We start from the raw sequence: 18,358 nt of genomic DNA, 5'->3' as shown, positions 1-18,358 counted from the left end.
CAGGTAAGTTTATCATTAACTAGGATCCCCAAGTCCTTCTCCCTGTCAGATTTACCCAGTGGTTTCCCGTTCAGTGTGTAATGGTGATATTGATTCCCTCTTCCCATGTGTATAACCTTACATTTATCATTGTTAAACCTCATCTGCCACCTTTCAGCCCAAGTTTCCAACTTATCCAGATCCATCTGTAGCAGAATACTATCTTCTCTTGTATTAACTGCTTTACATAGTTTTGTATCATCTGCAAATATCGATTTTACTGTGTAAACCTTCTACCAGATCATTAATGAATATGTTGAAGAGAACAGGTCCCAATACTGACCCCTGCGGTACCCCACTGGTCACAGCGACCCAGTTAGAGACTATACCATTTATAACCACCCTCTGCTTTCTATCACTAAGCCAGTTACTAACCCATTTACACACATTTTCCCCCAGACCAAGCATTCTCATTTTGTGTACCAACCTCTTGTGCGGCACGGTATCAAACGCTTTGGAAAAATCGAGATATACCACGTCCAATGACTCACCGTGGTCCAGCCTATAGCTTACCTCTTCATAAAAACTGATTAGATTGGTTTGACAGGAGCGATTTCTCATAAACCCATGCTGATATGGAGTTAAACAGTTATTCTCATTGAGATAATCCAGAATAACATCCCTCAGAAACCCTTCAAATATTTTACCAACAATAGAGGTTAGACTTACTGGCCTATAATTTCCAGGTTCACTTTTAGAGCCCTTTTTGAATATTGGCACCACATTTGCTATGCGCCAGTCCTGCGGAACAGACCCTGTCGCTATAGAGTCCCTAAAAATAAGAAATAATGGTTTATCTATTACATTACTTAGTTCTCTTAGTACTCGTGGGTGTATGCCATCCGGACCCGGAGATTTATCTATTTTAATCTTATTTAGCCGGTTTCGCACCTCTTCTTGGGTTAGATTGATGACCCTTAATATAGGATTTTCATTGTTTCTTGGGATTTCACCTAGCATTTCATTTTCCACCGTGAATACCGTGGAGAAGAAGGTGTTTAATATGTTAGCTTTTTCCTCGTCATCTACAACCATTCTTTCCTCACTATTTTTTAAGGGGCCTACATTTTCAGTTTTTATTCTTTTACTATTGATATAGTTGAAGAACAGTTCAACTATAGGAGTAGGCTGCCCTCCCATAGATTAATAGATTATTGTGTAGGTTATGGTGAGTGCTAGCTCCTATGGCGCTGACCATTTCGCCCCATCAGAATGTAACAGGTAAGGGAAGTAACAAAAACACATTTTATCATTAGTTTCTCATGTTCATTACTCACACCACAATGGTTACAGGAATATATAGTGGTGTTTTATGTATGACAGTCTTCGTCATAAAATTTGGTCAGTGGACCTACATTAGGATATCCAGGGTCTGGGATGGGCTTCCTCAGAAGGTACAACCAGTAATCACTCCAGTATATCCCGCATGTAGCGTGTGTATCACGGACATGAGAGAGTAATATAAATTTGTGATTGAAGCATTCTTCTGTGCCATTTGGTGTTCAGTTCCTTATTTTACCCCCCTTTAACCTAAAATATCACAATATCATAAGGCCAACATGCACAGTGCTTACGTTTTTGCCATTTTGTAGAGTTTCTTGGTTCGGTGGCATGCAGCATGTCCTAGTAATGGCTTTTTTTTTCAAACTGACTTCTCTGAAGGACATACAAAACTCCACAACTAATAAATATTAAAAATGTTACATACTCAAAATGCCACCAAATATGCTTGGAAAAATAAGTCATGAAAACGCAAAGAAATTATGTTATTTTAACAAAGCTTTAAAAATGATGAATACAAGCGTGTCAGAGGCCCTACGTCTACGAGAGCAGAGTATCAAGAGTAAATGCTGTTTATTGTGACAGTAAGGCTGAATTCACACATCTGTGTGGAAAGTGTGTGATGCCCAAATTATTTTCAGACAGCACATGGACACATTAAGCAGAATGGACCTCTTCAGACATCTGTTAAAGGGAACCTGTCACCCCGAAAATCGCGGGTGAGGTAAGCCCACCGGCATCAGGGGCTTATCTACAGCATTCTGTAATGCTGTAGATAAGCCCCCGATGTTACCTGAAAGAGGAGAAAAAGACGTTAGATTATACTCACCCAGGGGCGGTCCCGCTGCTGGTCCGGTCGGATGGGAGTCTCTGGTCCACTGCGGCGCCTCCCATCTTCATTCCAAGACGTCCTCTTCTGATCTTCAGCCACGGCTCCGGCACAGGCGTACTTTTTCTGCCCTGTTGAGGGCAGAGCAAAGTACTGCAGTGCGCAGGCGCCGGGCCTCTCTGACCTTTCCGGCGCCTGCGCACTGCAGTATTTTGTTCTGCCCTCAACAGGGCAGACAAAGTACACCTGCGCCGGAGCCGTGGCTGAAGATCAGAAGAGGACGTCTTGGAATGAAGATGGGAGGCGCCGCAGCGGACCAGAGACACCTATCCGACCGGACCAGCAGCGGGACCGCCCCTGGGTGAGTATAATCTAACGTCTTTTTCTCCTCTTTCAGGTAACATCAGGGGCTTATCTACAGCATTACAGAATGCTGAATATAAGCCCCTGATGCTGGTGGGCTTACCTCACCCGCGACTTTCAGGGTGACAGGTTCCCTGTAAAATCACAGAATGAGATCCGCAAAACTCAAAGCATGTCAGAAACTGAGGATCAGAATAGGACACATGCAATGGGTGGTAAATCGGCCTGCACACCAACACTGCCCACCGATGTGTGAATGCAACCTAAGGTCCAGTAATTCTTGAGATGCTGTGTCCTGCCTAAATCTAGAAGCTCAAAAGTTTTCGGAGCTTATCCACATATATCTTTGGCTGTTTACCATCCTCTTCCTTTATTATCTTCCACACCAGGCTTTTAGATCACTCCCAAGCTGCCCTAATTTGTGTTAGACTTGCCCTTACCTCTAACATTTCACCACTCCTAAAAATAAGCACCTTTCCCAACTGTATTACTGATCTCCCCCATCCTAACTATACACTACACTGTTACATTACTCTTCCCTACCTGTTAGGGTATGTGCACACTATCAGTAAACGCTGCGAATTGGACGCGGTGTACTTGTGCAGCGTTCAACCCGCAATGTCCAGATGTTACAGCATAGTGGATGTTACACACTATGTGTCCAGAGATGCCCACGAATCACCCATGGAGACGGACATGCGGAACGTCTCTCCAGACCTCTTCATGTCTATTTATCCTGCGGAGCCTCTGCAAGATAAATGTCATCTGTACAATGTATTGGACGTAGTGAATCCGTACGGTTCAGTGAACACATGCCAAGCCGGCAGCACTTTGGACGCAAATGGACATGTGCTGCGTCCAAAGCGCTGCCTAATACTCATCACGTGCACCTACCCTTCCAACTACTATTCTCCATCATGTTATTTATAATCTTTGTATAGGCTGCCCCTCCTGCTTTTTTATATTGCATGCCCTAATATGAAGCCGAGAACACTGAAGTATGCTACATAGGAACAATAGTAACTATAAGAAGCTCCAGCTAGGCCTCCTTTCACAGATGTCGCTCATCGATAAAGCAAGTTTTAGCCGTGACTAGTTTACATGATACAATAAGCTTAGGTTTCTCCATAGTCCCTTTCGCATGAGTGGTCTTTCCTGTTCTTGTCTCCTCTACTATTGGTGGGTATACGAGAGGATAGAAAGATATAAAGTGGGAAGTCCAAATAAGCTATTCCTGCTCATGTCTAACCTGGACAAGGATTTGGAGCCTAAATATAATGATGTTGTACATGATAATTGCCACAAGTAAAAGGAATTTAAGATGAGGAGAAGGAGTGAAGTCCAGTCATTGTCTTGGAATGTCGCACATATCTGAGCAGTGACCCCAGACAATAGGACACGGCCACTTTCCTGCATCTTCATGTACGTGCGGTAAACATCTCGGTTATGTTGTGTCTACGGAATAAAGTGATGAATTAAAAGAGTGAGGACGTTTCTCATTATGCTGACTGGTGATTACTGTAAGTCACAAGGGACTTACCACATTTCTGTCAGAAGGAAATTCCTAGATTATTTTGCTTTTATGTTCTTGAAAACTAAATATTCCTTAAGGTACCTTCACACATAACGATATCGTTAACGATATTGTTGCTTTTTGTGACGTAGAAACGATATCGTTAAGGAAATCGTTATGTGTGACAGCGACCAACGATCAGGCCCCTGCTGGGAGATCGTTGGTCGCTGAACAAAGTCCAGAACTTTATTTCGTCGCTGGATCTCCCGTGGACATCGCTGGATCGGCGTGTGTGACACCGATCCAGCGATGTCTTCACTGGTAACCAGGGTAAACATCGGGTAACTAAGCGCAGGGCCGCGCTTAGTAACCCGATGTTTACCCTGGTTACCAGCGTAAAAGTAAAAAAAAAAAACAAACAGTACATACTTACCTACCGCTGTCTGTCCTCCAGTGCTGTGCTCTGCACTCCTCCTGTACTGGCTGTGAGCGTCGGTCAGCCGGAAAGCAGAGCGGTGACGTCACCGCTCTGCTTTCCGGCCGCTGTGCTCACAGCCAGTACAGGAGGAGTGCAGAGAAGCAGAGCGCCGGGGACAGACAGCGGTAGGCAAGTATGTAGTGTTTTTTTTTTTTTAACTTTTACGCTGGTAACCAGGGTAAACATCGGGTTACTAAGCGCGGCCCTGCGCTTAGTAACCCGATGTTTACCCTGGTTACCGGCATCGTTGGTCGCTGGAGAGCGGTCTGTGTGACAGCTCTCCAGCGACCAAACAGCGACGCTGCAGCGATCCGGATCGTTGTCGGTATCGCTGCAGCGTCGCTTAATGTGAAGGGGCCTTTACTCTTGCTTCCCCCGCTCCCCAGGAGCAGTACGGTATCTGTACGGTCAAACACAGCCATTACACAGTACATAGAGGCACGTTTATAAGATTATCTCAGCAGAGGAACATTATAATTAAACAAATGCCATTGTGGAAATTATTATTATTCCAAGTAACAATTGATTAATACGTCCTTTTGTTTGTCCCACAACCCCTTTAAGTAATACTTACGACCATCAACAATTCTGTATAATATAGCTTCCAATCATGAAAGATCAGATTTCTGCAGGACATACACAAGTTATGACATGAAGGAACAGCAAGCTCAAAGCAAAGAAAGATAAGTAGTATCCCGATAGGTTCACACTTGCGTTGTGTGAACTGAACCCGTTTAACGGACGTTACACCGCGGCATAACGCGGTGTAACGTAGTCTGTTAGCGCCGCCATTACTGGCAATGGCGAACGCATCGCTAGCGCATGCCCACATTGGGCGTGCGCTAGCGACGTGCCGTCATTGAGTGACGGACCCGAGACGCGGGCTACAGCGTTTCCGGGTCCGTCACTAGTAGCGCACTGCTAGCGCAGATGGAGCTAGCATATGCTCCATCTGTGCTAGCGCTGTGCCAAAGTTGGCACTTGCGTTAGTGCAGTCCGTTTAACGGATTTGTTGAACGGACTGCACAACGCAAGTGTGAACCTAGCTGCAGCAAGTGGTAAATTTTCTCTCACGTTATTTACAAAAGTGACTAGATAAGTACTCGATCTGTCCTTATGCAGATGGAGAAATGTCTGAGCATAGCCCTAATCTGAAGGAAACTATTTCATTAGAGGGTTCTTGGCATTGGCACAATGGGAAACACTAAAGTATTAGATACAGTAGGGTTTTTTCAGTACGTAGTCTCATGCGCAAGGCAGAGCGGCGTGGAATGCGATATAAACCCAATAGAAAACACTTCTCTATTGTTCTTATAGTGAATCGCATATTGCCCAAATAGAAGCTCTTAGGTGTCGCATTACAGCTTCATCCAACTCCGATCTTGCAGAATAGTGATAAACTACAGCGCATGATATCAGCAGGTTATTTTCTTGCCTGTTTAACAGCATTGATCCGCTTTGTAGGGGAAAAAAGTCAAGTTATTTGTAGCAGGAGTGTGGTACGTGGTGACACGTCGTGATGGCATAGGAACCAAGCAGTGACCTGGCTAATCTGTAGAATGTGATAGTCTGCACAGAGTGCGTGAGTCATCACAGGGCATACACAATCATTATGTCATCAGTTTTGTGTCTGCATTGCTTGCACAGTGTGTGAGTCACAGGCGGTGACTACCTCCAGAATACAACATCTGAAGAAGTGGAACAATGTAGAGCCACAACACAAAGCTGAATAGTCTGAGACCCGTTGGACTAATCTGCACAAATGTATTGCGACGTCTATAGTAAAACCATTGGGTTAGGAATTGCCAGAACAATATCCCGGCAGTAACACGCTTATTCATGTCCAAGGCATTGAAAAACAAGAGGAAAGCCAACTGCAGCCATCGGAGTCCCCCAGAACTCCTGCTCACTGCATTCATTGCCCGCTATCAAGAAGGGATTACACAGGATCTGTCATCAGATTTTACAATATTATTATTATTATTTATTTATATATATAGCACCACTGATTCCATGGTGCTGTACATGAGTTGCTTACTGTAAGTGATATCTGTAACTTGTATGGAACCCATGGTAACACAAGCCCCATAACAGAAATCCCCAATAAAAACACTTGACACAGAGTTCTGGTTGGGATAAAATGGCCGTGGCGTTTATTTTTGGGTTACCAATAAATTTAACTTAAACCAATAAATAAATATAACCATTGAGAATGAGTAACTTGTATAAAGCTCCACACATATAATCCAATCCACCCGAAAATTAACGGGCGACTTTCCCACAAATAAACGACACGACGAATAAAAAATTAACAAAAGACATAACTTCAGGGAGGGAGGGCGGGATCTTTGATCTTCTCAGCTGACTGGCAACGAGCCGTTAGAACAGCTGATTTTTATACATAAAAACCCCCCCCGCACTTTTGCTTTAAACCAATCAAAAACCGCAAAAAGTGCGGGAAAACACCAGAATAAACCGGATTGAACCTGCTCGTGCCTAGCGCAGCTTACTGAACATCGTTAACCCTTTGAAAACCTTCCCATCTTTTTTCCAACGTATACACACCACTACATAAACAAAACGGGAGGGGGGGAGGAGAGGCTGTGTTATCATGCGACCCCCTTTATATGACAAAAAGGGGGGCGTCCATTCTAACAATTACAGACTGATACAGAGGGGCGAGGACCCTGCCCTTGCGGGCTTACATTCTACAGACAAACCATACACATTTATAAATAGCTCTTTTACACCAGATGGGGCTGGGGTATATGCTTTACAATTCATGTCTGAATGGTTGTATACTCCTTTGTGAAAGTTTTCCCGACTAATATTAAACAAAATAGGAGTGCTTAATAGTGATGAGCGAATATACTCGTTGCGCGGGTGGTCTCCGAGTATTTGTTAGTGTTTGGAGATTTCGTTTTCGTTGTCTCAGCTGCATGATTTACAGCCATTAGCCAGCCTAAGTACATGTGGGGGTTGCCTGGTTGCAAGAGAATCCCCACATGTAATCGAGCTGGCTAGTAGCGGTAAATCATGCAGCTGAGGCGATGAAAACTAAATCTCCGAGCACCAACAAATACTCGGAGACCACCCGAGCAACGAGTACACTCGCTCATCACTAGTGCTTAATGAGAAATGTTCATTTGAACAACCATCCTGACATGGATTTTCAAAGTTAGTACACCAACGTCATCAGGTCTAAGAAATATACTGCATAATGAAGGCAGATAATGTTGTAAAATATGATGTCAGAAGCACATAGTACAAAGCCAATGCCATGTAAGTGAATAACATCTATAATATAACGCTGGGAGCGTCACTCTGTCCAAAGCCTCTATAGACTGCGCAAGCGCCGGCGCAGTCTGGGCCTCACAGAGCGACGCTCCCGGGAGATCGCGGTGTGCGTTCACAATGAACGCACACCGCGATCTCCACCGCAGAAGCAGTGACCGCCAGGAGGGTGAGTATCGGCCTATATTCACCTGTCCCCGTTCCATCGCTGAGCGCCGCCATCTTCCCGGTCTTCGGCCTGTGACCTTCAGTTCAGAGGGCGCGATGACGCGCTTAATGCGCGCCGGCGCCGCCCTCTGACTGAACAGTCACAGCCAGGAGACCGGGAAGATGGCGGCGCTCAGCGATGGAACGGGGACAGGTGAATATAGTAAGTGCTGGGGGGGCCTGAGCTGGCGGCGATACCGGCACCTGACCCCCACAGCGCCCCGGTGTCCCCGCCTGCTCAGGCCCCCCAGCACTCGGCGCCGAGCGGGTCAGAGGCAGTATGGGGACGCAGGATGGAGCAGCACATAAGGATGGAGCAGCACATAAGGATGGGGACGCAGGATGGAGCAGCACATAAGGATGGGGACGCAGGATGGAGCAGCACATAAGGATGGGGACGCAGGATGGAGCAGCACATAAGGATGGGGACGCAGGATGGAGCAGCACATAAGGATGGGGACGCAGGATGGAGCAGCACATAAGGATGGGGACGCAGGATGGAGCAGCACATAAGGATGGGGACGCAGGATGGAGCAGCACATAAGGATGGGGACGCAGGATGAAGCAGCACATAAGGATGGGGACGCAGGATGGAGCAGCACATAAGGATGGGGACGCAGGATGGAGCAGCACATAAGGATGGGGACGCAGGATGGAGCAGCACATAACAGGATGGGGACGCAGGATGGAGCAGCACATAAGGATGGGGACGCAGGATGGAGCAGCACATAAGGATGGGGACGCAGGATGGAGCAGCACATAAGGATGGGGACGCAGGATGGAGCAGCACATAAGGATGGGGACGCAGGATGGAGCAGCACATAAGGATGGGGACGCAGGATGGAGCAGCACATAAGGATGGGGACGCAGGATGGAGCAGCACATAACAGGATGGGGACGCAGGATGGAGCAGCACATAAGGATGGGGACGCAGGATGGAGCAGCACATAAGGATGGGGACGCAGGATGGAGCAGCACATAAGGATGGGGACGCAGGATGGAGCAGCACATAAGGATGGGGACGCAGGATGGAGCAGCACATAAGGATGGGGACGCAGGATGGAGCAGCACATAACAGGATGGGGACGCAGGATGGAGCAGCACATAAGGATGGGGACGCAGGATGGGAGCAGCACATAAGGATGGGGACGCAGGATGGAGCAGCACATAACAGGATGGGGACGCAGGATGGAGCAGCACATAAGGATGGGGACGCAGGATGGGAGCAGCACATAAGGATGGGGACGCAGGATGGGAGCAGCGCATGACAGGAAGGGGAACGCAGGATGGAGCAGCACATGACAGGATGGGGACGCAGGATGGAGCAGCGCATGACAGGATGGGGACGCAGGATGGAGCAGCTCATGACAGGAAGGGGAACGCAGGATGGAGCAGCACATGACAGGATGGGGACGCAGGATGGAGCAGCGCATGACAGGATGGGGACGCAGGATGGAGCAGCGCATGACAGGAAGGGGAACGCAGGATGGAGCAGCACATGACAGGATGGGGACGCAGGATGGAGCAGCACATACCAGGATGGAGACAATATACCAATATAAATGCTCGCCACCCGGGCGTAGAACGGGCTCAATAGCTAGTCTATAATATAACGCTGGGAGCGTCACTCTGTCCGAAGCCTTTATAGACTGCACAAGCGCCGGCGCAGTCTGGACTCCACAGAGTGACGCTCCCAGGAGATTGCGGTATGCGTAAGCACTGAACGCACACCGCGATCTCCAACGGAGAGACAGGGACGTGGCAGGAGGGTGAGTATTAGCTATATTCACCCGTCTGTCCCGTTCCAGAGCTGCGCGCCGCTCCATCTTCCGGGTCCTCTGCCTGTGAAGTTCACAGTTCAGAGGGCGCGATGAAGCGCTTAATGCGCGCCGCCCTCTGACTGAACAGTCACAGCCAGAGGACCCGGAACACGGAGCGGCACGCAGCGCTGGAACGGGACAGACAGGTGAATAAAGCAAGTGTCGGGGGCCTGAGCTAGCGGCGATACCGGCACCTGACCCCCACAGCGCGCCGGTGTCCCCGCCTGCTCAGGCCCCCCAGCACTCGGCACCCAGCGACGATAGGGGAGTATGTTTTTTTTTTTTTAATATATATCGCAGCAGCATACGTGGCATATAATACTATGGAGCATCTTATGGGGGCCATAAACCTTTATGGAGCAGCATACGGGGCATATAGTATGGAGCATCTTATGGGGGCCATAAACCTTTATGGAGCAGTGTACGGGGCATATACTATGGAGCATTTTATGGGGGCCATAAACCTTTATGGAGCAGCATACGGGGCATATAGTATGGAGCATCTTATGGGGGCCATCAACCATAATGCAGCAGCATACGGGGCATATACTACGGAGCATCTTATGGGGGCCATCAACCATAATGGAGCAGCATATGAGGCATATACTATGGAGCATCTTATGGGGCCATCAACCTTTATGGAGCAGCGTATGGGGCATATGGATGGGGGCAGCAAATTATAGAACGGTGGCGCAGGATGGAAGCAGTACATGACAGAATGGGGGCGCAGGATGGGAGCAGCACATGACAGAATAGGGCAGCACATGACAGAACAAGGGTGCAGGATGGAAGCAGCACATGACAGAATGGGGGCGCAGGATGGGAGCAGCAAATGACAGAATGGAGGCGCAGGATGGGTGCAGCACATGTGAGAATGGGGGCGCAGGATGGGAGCAGCACATGTCAGAATGGAGACGCAGGATAGGTGCAGCACATGACAGGATGGGGGCGCAGGTTGGGTGCAGCACATGACAGGATGGGGCGCAGGATGGAGCAGCACATGACAGGATGGGGACGCAGGATGGAGCAGCTCATGACAGGATGGGGACGCAGGATGGAGCAGCTCATGACAGGATGGGGACGCAGGATGGAGCAGCTCATGACAGGATGGGGATGCAGGATGGAGCAGCACATGACAGGATGGGGATGCAGGATGGAGCAGCACATACCAGGATGGACACCATATACCAATATAAATGCTCGCCACCCGGGCGTAGAACGGGTTCAATAGCTAGTTGGTTATCTCGCTACAGTGGTACCTGGGGTGGGATATAATAGGCAGCAATGAATAGTGAGTTCTACAGGTTGGAAGCAGGATCCATGGACAAAAGTAAGAATCTAAGCAATTTTCACAACAGACAGTGTCATGGGTACTCAGGCTAAGTAATGCACTTGTGCATCAACACCAATCATTAAATTAAAGGACTGAAGTTATCTGCTAATGCCAAATACCACTGACACCAAAAATGTCTGGTAGAGTCCATGACTTGGTGGGAAACTGTTCAACAGCACAGTTAGGGTCTAATCAGGGGGCTGGTTTTAGGGCTCATGCAGACGACCATATTTTTTTTATGGGAGTTTGATCCGACAAAAACATTGAATCGCACTCAGACCAATGTTATTCTATGGGGCTGTGCACGTCTCCGATTCTTCGCTCGGACAGAGTGTCTGACATCTGAGTGCAGTCTCATTTCCTCAAAATGGAGACATTTTTTCCCCATCTTCTCCACAAACGAGAGAATTAGATCAAACTCTGATCAATATAATCGGCCTGTCACGTGACGTGACCCGAAAGGTCATGGATAATGAGAGTAGAGATTGTTCTGACCAAAGGCTAGAGATTGGAGAAACGATTTGTAGGGCGCCGGGTCAGTAATATCAGGTGGTCTGAGAATCTCCTTACCTTGTGGAGTTCCCTTCTCACCAACCTGTGAGCGGCTCTGACTTGGCCAGTATTACATCCATTCCCCAATGCTTCAGTGTAGCAGTAAGCTGGCAGACGTGACGCACTGATCTCCACATAGCCAGGAACATACAGGCAGAGAGCCCTTCATTGACAGCACACCCCACGCCCAATTAAATACTGTACCCCTTAAAGTCACGGTTCAGGCACAAGCCCCCAGATTAGGACGTAGCATGCTGTCTAAGCATATACTGGTCTCCTTCCAAAACCCACCCCTTCAAGTCTTCTCTCCAAGTTTCTGTAAACACATCATTAGAAGGCCGTCTCCTTCATTCTCCTTCCCAGCGTTCCTTAAGAATACATTCCTTCTGCCAGGAAACTTTCAGTATTTTTGTCTGCAAAACCCAATTTTAAACAAATGTTCCTACCCACAGCGTGAACCTGCACTGCCCCAGGCTGATCTCCAGTCTGCAAGCCTCTAACCAGTTATGGCCCAGCGCAAGGGCAGAGCCGGGCACACAACGCAGTGCCAGCGTGTGTGTATCCCACAATTACAGGCTGGGAGCAGGTGCACTACATAGTCCAGCAGTTACAAAGTATCTATCTAGAACCTTTCCTCTGCCGAAGGCCATTGAATATTTATACCATCCTCAGGGGCCGTACAAATCATGCGCTGACTCCGCCCACAAAGAACGTCCTGACGCTCGCACTGATGTCAGGATGTAGCTTTCATTGCATGCGCATCAGCGTTCAGTAGGGAACACTGTGTGCTTATAGAGCAAGGAGAAATGAATGGGCCGGCGGACATCGGATTACATCTGCCGGCCCCCCGGAATCTGCCCACGGGCCGGATAAATGGTTATCGAGGGCTATAAACGGCCCACAGGCCTGCGGCGTGATACGTTCAGATATACAGCGACGTGTAACAATCTGGACTGCAAACACCATGTCCAATACCTTCTCACACCTGTAGCTGATGGGATCTACGGCAGGCAACCCCGCCGTCACCTACGGTGCAGGCAACCCCGCCGTCACCTACGGTGCAGGCAACCCCGCCGTCACCTACGGTGCAGGGAACCCCGCCGTCACCTACGGTGCAGGGAACCCCGCCGTCACCTACAGTGCAGGGAACCCCGCCGTCACCTATAGTGCAGGGAACCCCGCCGTCACCTATAGTGCAGGGAACCCCGCCGTCACCTATAGTGCAGGGAACCCCGCCGTCACCTATAGTGCAGGGAACCCCGCCGTCACCTATAGTGCAGGGAACCCCGCCGTCACCTATAGTGCAGGGAACCCCGCCGTCACCTATAGTGCAGGGAACCCCGCCGTCACCTATAGTGCAGGGAACCCCGCCGTCACCTATAGTGCAGGGAACCCCGCCGTCACCTATAGTGCAGGGAACCCCGCCGTCACCTATAGTGCAGGGAACCCCGCCGTCACCTATAGTGCAGGGAACCCCGCCGTCACCTATAGTGCAGGGAACCCCGCCGTCACCTAAGACAATGCATGAATTTACAGCCTGCAATACTTTGAGGAGTTCAAACTTAAGAGAATGTGAACATTTTTGCAATTGGGTATCATTACAAGTTTTGCGCTTTCTGGCTCTATGTTTCCCTGAACATTCAACTTTGATGTGGTCATAAAGCAGCTGAGAGGAACTGGACAGACATGTAAAGAGTTACAAATTCTCCTGTTAGACCGCTACAACCAGCTCACTGATATATATATACACACACATATATATATATATATATACACACATATATATATATATATATATATATATATATATATATATATATATACATATATATTTATTACACATACACACAGTATAAGTACACATATACTGTATACGCACCTCTAGGTATAGCTTTATACATACAGTATAGAAGTATACTATATACGGACGTGTACACACAGTGTGTATACCTAGATACAGCGTGCACCTTTATCTCTATTGCTGTCTGAACTTACACACGTATATGTGATGTATTACTAGAAATAGATGAATGGGAGATGAGAAGCCCAGGAGCTGCTCACACAGGCAGTAGTATCGGTGCGGAGTGTGCGGACAGTGGCCGGTGCCGGCTGTGGAGTGTGAGGACAGTGGCCGGTGCCGGCTGCGGAGTGTGAGGACAGTGGCCGGTGCCGGCTGCGGAGTGTGAGGACAGTGGCCGGTGCCGGCTGTGGGGTGCGGACGGTGGCCGGTGCCGGCTGCGGAGTGTGAAGACAGTGGCCGGTGCCGGCTGTGGAGTATGAGGACAATGGCCGGTCCTGCCTGCGGTTCCTCTTACCTCCCCGTGTGCGGCTGCCGGCAGCAGGTACGGTCCGTCCAGCTCTGAGCTCAGAGGAGCAGGAGAAGCAGCTTCATGACTCGGAGGTTCCCAGAAAGAAGCCGTGTCCAGCTGCACCTTCACAATAAAGGGTCCTCCCCCTGCCTACAGAGGCGTAGCTGCACTGCACGCCGGCTCCTGCTCCCAGCAGCACAGTTCCCAGGCAGCAGCACAGAGTGTGCGGTCAGCACTGCTGGTACCTGGTGTGTGCAGCCTAGGGAACAGCGCCGGGTCCCCTCAGCCCCCCCGGGTCCCCTCAGCCCCCCCGGGTCCCCTCAGCCCCCCCGGGTCCCCTCAGCCCCCCCGGGTCCCCTCAGCCCCCCGGGTCCCCTCAGCCCCCCCGGGTCTCCTCAGCCCCCCCGGTCGACTCAGCCTGCAAGGTCTCCTCAGCCCCCCCCGGGTCCCCTCAGCCCCCCCCCGGGTCCCCTCAGCCCCCCCGGGTCTCCTCAGCCCCCCCGGTCGACTCAGCCTGCAAGGTCTCCTCAGTCCCCCGGGTCCCCTCAGCCCCCCACGTCTCCTCAGTCCGCGCTAATACCCACTGTTCCTTTGAGGCTTCCCCTCCTGCCGTGCTCCGGGCTGTGGGAGAGCTGGGGCCATTAGTTGTCATTACTTCAGAAATACTTTGTCATCGTCATCCACACTGGCGGTCACAGTAAGAAGAGGGTCCCTGTGCAAGAATAATATAGGGGCCCTTTGCAGCCCAAAGCTCCTAAAAATGCAAAATTGGACATGCTTTGGGTGCAGAAATGGGCCCCCTTACCTTTTGGGCCCCTGTGCGACTGCACAGGTTGCACCAATGATATGTCCACCCCTGGTCATCCAGGTTCACGTTGATCAGCCTTTCCAGTGATGGCCGCCATGTCAGGATCTAGTGGATCCCATTATTGGTCATACTACAGATCGGAGCAGCAATTAGTAGACCAGGTGTGTACAATGGCTAATAGGTGCACAGATCACACACATAACATCACTATTGGTATTCATTAATAGTACACAAAAAATCCCCTAAAAATGTGACCTTATCCAATGTGATGATAAAAAAATCAGGTAGTTGAAAATAAAGGCCCATCACCGTATACTGTCCACTACCCTGGTCCCTACCTGTCCGCGGAGGTTGGCCCCCTTGTTATACGCAAATGTCGCCCCCCGCTCCTGGCGGCTCTCACTGGAGGTCCTATGAGACCCTATCTAGATGACATACCAGGGGGTACAGCACACCTACATTTCTTGTGGGTTCAGTACCCCCTAATGCGGTGCCCATCGCATACTATAGAGTTCTACAAGTGTCATTTATTTAGCATTTTTTCAGGAGTTTGGTATACCACGTGTAGTATGGTTACCTCAGGATAGCTTGTGATATTATTGGATACTGCACAGCAGATAAATGACACTTTGGATTGCACACCGATGTCACACAGACGACACATGAATGAAAATTAGAAAAGAATTGTCTCATTTTTTCTGCATAAAACTCATAAGATTTTTCACCCACTTGTCGCAGCCTTGACTATTAAAAAAACGCTGAACAGTTTCTATGTAGCGGATCAGCGGTTTTTTAGCCGCGGCCATTGACCAGTGTAAATGCACCCCAAGACCACGCAGCCAGTATGCAGCCACAGATGTCGCCCCAAGACCTCACGGCCTGCATGCAGACACATGTCGCCCCAAGACCTCACGGCCAGTATGCAGCCACAGATGTCGCCCCAAGACCTCACGGCCTGCATGCAGTAACATGTCGCCCCAAGACCTCACGGCCTGTATGCAGCCACAGATGTCGCCCCAAGACCTCACGGCCTGTATGCAGCCACAGATGTCGCCCCAGGACCTCACGGCCTGTATGCAGCCACAGATGTCGCCCCAGGACCTCACGGCCTGTATGCAGCCACAGATGTTGCCCCAGGACCTCGCGGCCAGTATGCAGCCACAGATGTCGCCCCAAGACCTCGCGGCCAGTATGCAGCCACAGATGTCGCCCCAAGACCTCGCGGCCAGTATGCAGCCACAGATGTCGCCCCAAGACCTCGCGGCCAGTATGCAGCCACAGATGTCACCCCAAGACCTCACGGCCAGTATGCAGCCACAGATGTCGCCCCAGGACCTCGCGGCCAGTATACAGCCACAGATGTCGCCCCAAGACCTCGCGGCCAGTATGCAGCCACAGATGTCGCCCCAAGATCTCGCGGCCAGTATACAGCCACAGATGTCGCCCCAGGACCTCGCGGCCAGTATGCAGCCACAGATGTCGCCCCAGGACCTCGTGGCTGGTATGCAGCCACAGATGTCGCCCCAAGACTTTGCGGCCAGTATGCAGCCACAGATGTCGCCCCAGGACCTCGCGGCCAGTATGCAGCCACAGATATCGCCCCAAGACATCGTTGCATCCCTCCCCTTATATTTACAGGTGAATTTGGGTAGTCTAGGAGAAGATGCAGTAGTAATAAATATCAGTCTGGAGGGAGCGTGAATTGTCCTGTATACAACGATTTACTATATTGTTAGGCCGGCTTCACACTTGCGAGTTTTACGGACGTAAGAGCGCAGAAACTACGTCCGTAAAACTCGCAAAAAATACGGCACAATTATTCTCTATGCCCCTGCTCCTATCTGCCGTATTTTACTGATCAGTATTATACGGCTTTCTACGGCCGTACAAAATCGCAGCATGCTGCGTTTGTCACCGTACTGCGCAAGAAATACGCCAATGAAAGTCTATGGAAGCGTGAAAAATACGGATTACACACGGACAAGCAGTGTAACTTGCGAGAAATACGCAGCGCTGTTAGAGAGAAAAGCCGGTAATTCAGTGCGGTGTACAGTAAAATCACACTGACAGCTTAAAGTAGAATAGGTAGACTAAATGTGTACACATATATATATATATATATATATATATATATATATATCTATTCTATGTCAGTGAGACACATATATGTATATATATTAATATTTATTCCAGCGCTATACAGCTTGAAAGCCGGTAATTCAATTACCGGCTTTTTCTTTCTCCTTCCTAAAACCCGACATGATTTGAGACATGGTTTACATACAGTAAACCATGTCTTCTCTCCATATTTTTTGCAGATTCCACACTACTAATGTCAGTAGAGTGTATCTGCAAAATTTGGCCGTTCTAGCTCTAAAAATAAAGGGTTAAATGGCGGAAAAAATTGGCGTGGGCTCCCGCGCAATTTTCTCCGCCAGAGTAGTAAAGCCAGTGACTGAGGGCAGATATTAATAGCCTGGAGAGGGTCCATGGTTATTGGCCCCCCCCTGGCTAAAAATATCTGCCCCCAGCCACCCCAGAAAAGGCACATCTGGAAGATGCGCCTATTCTGGCACTTGGCCACTCTCTTCCCATTCCCGTGTAGCGGTGGGATATGGGGTAATGAAGGGTTAATGCCACCTTGCTATTGTAAGGTGACATTAAGCCTAATTAATAATGGAGAGGCGTCAATTATGACACCTATCCATTATTAATCCAATTGTAGTAAAGGGTTAAATAAAACACAAACACATTATTTAAAATTATTTTAATGAAATAAAAACAATGGTTGTTGGAGTATTTTATTCTACGCCCAATCCAGTCACTGAAGACCCTCGTTCTGTAAGTAAAAAAACATAATAAACCAACAATATACTTACCCTCCGCAAATCTGTAACGTCCAACGATGTAAATCCTTCTGAAGGGGTTAAAACCTTTTGCAGCAAGGAGCTTTGCTAATGCAATGCTACTCCTCGCTGCAAAACCCCGGGGAATGAGTCTAAATATAGATCAATGAGCTATATTTAGCTTCATTTGCGGTGAGGCGCCCTCTGCTGGATGTTCATAGATCGTGGGAACTTACCTAGAAAGCCTGGGAGCTTTCTAGGAAAGTTCCCACGATCTATGAACAGCCAGCAGAGGGCGCCTCACCGCAAATGAAGCTAAATATAACTCATTGATCTATATTTAGACTCATTCCCCGGGGTTTTGCAGCGAGGAGTAGCATTGCATTAGCAAAGCTCCTTGCTGCAAAAGGTTTTAACCCCTTCAGAAGGATTTACATCGTTGGACGTTACAGATCTGCGGAGGGTAAGTATATTGTTGGTTTATTATGTTTTTTCTTTCACAGAACGAGGGTCTTCAGTGACTGGATTGGGCGTAGAATAAAATACTCCAACAACCATTGTTTTTATTTCATTAAAATAATTTTAAATAATGTGTTTGTGTTTTATTTAACCCTTTACTACAATTGGATTAATAATGGATAGGTGTCATAATTGACGCCTCTCCATTATTAATTAGGCTTAATGTC

The 18,358-nt window shown here is 48.8% G+C and overlaps 1 protein-coding gene across 4 annotated transcripts in view; it reads right to left on the bottom strand.

The window, feature by feature from the left end:
* The window catches only part of PALLD (palladin, cytoskeletal associated protein), a 345,012-nt gene that overhangs the window by 79,080 nt on the left and 247,574 nt on the right, over positions 1 to 18,358 (bottom strand). Inside the window, exon 1 of one of the 4 annotated variants that reach the window (XM_069744204.1) lies at positions 14,025 to 14,255. The exons of the other annotated variants lie outside the window; for them this stretch is intronic. The gene's annotated coding sequence lies outside the window, so the exon portion shown is untranslated. Of the gene's footprint in view, positions 1 to 14,024; positions 14,256 to 18,358 lie in introns of those variants that run through there. 4 annotated transcript variants of the gene reach the window in all.

The sequence above is a fragment of the Ranitomeya imitator genome, chromosome 1 (genome assembly GCF_032444005.1).
Source record: "Ranitomeya imitator isolate aRanImi1 chromosome 1, aRanImi1.pri, whole genome shotgun sequence".
NCBI lineage: Eukaryota > Metazoa > Chordata > Amphibia > Anura > Dendrobatidae > Ranitomeya > Ranitomeya imitator.
This window is presented reverse-complemented; position numbering and strand designations above follow the sequence as displayed.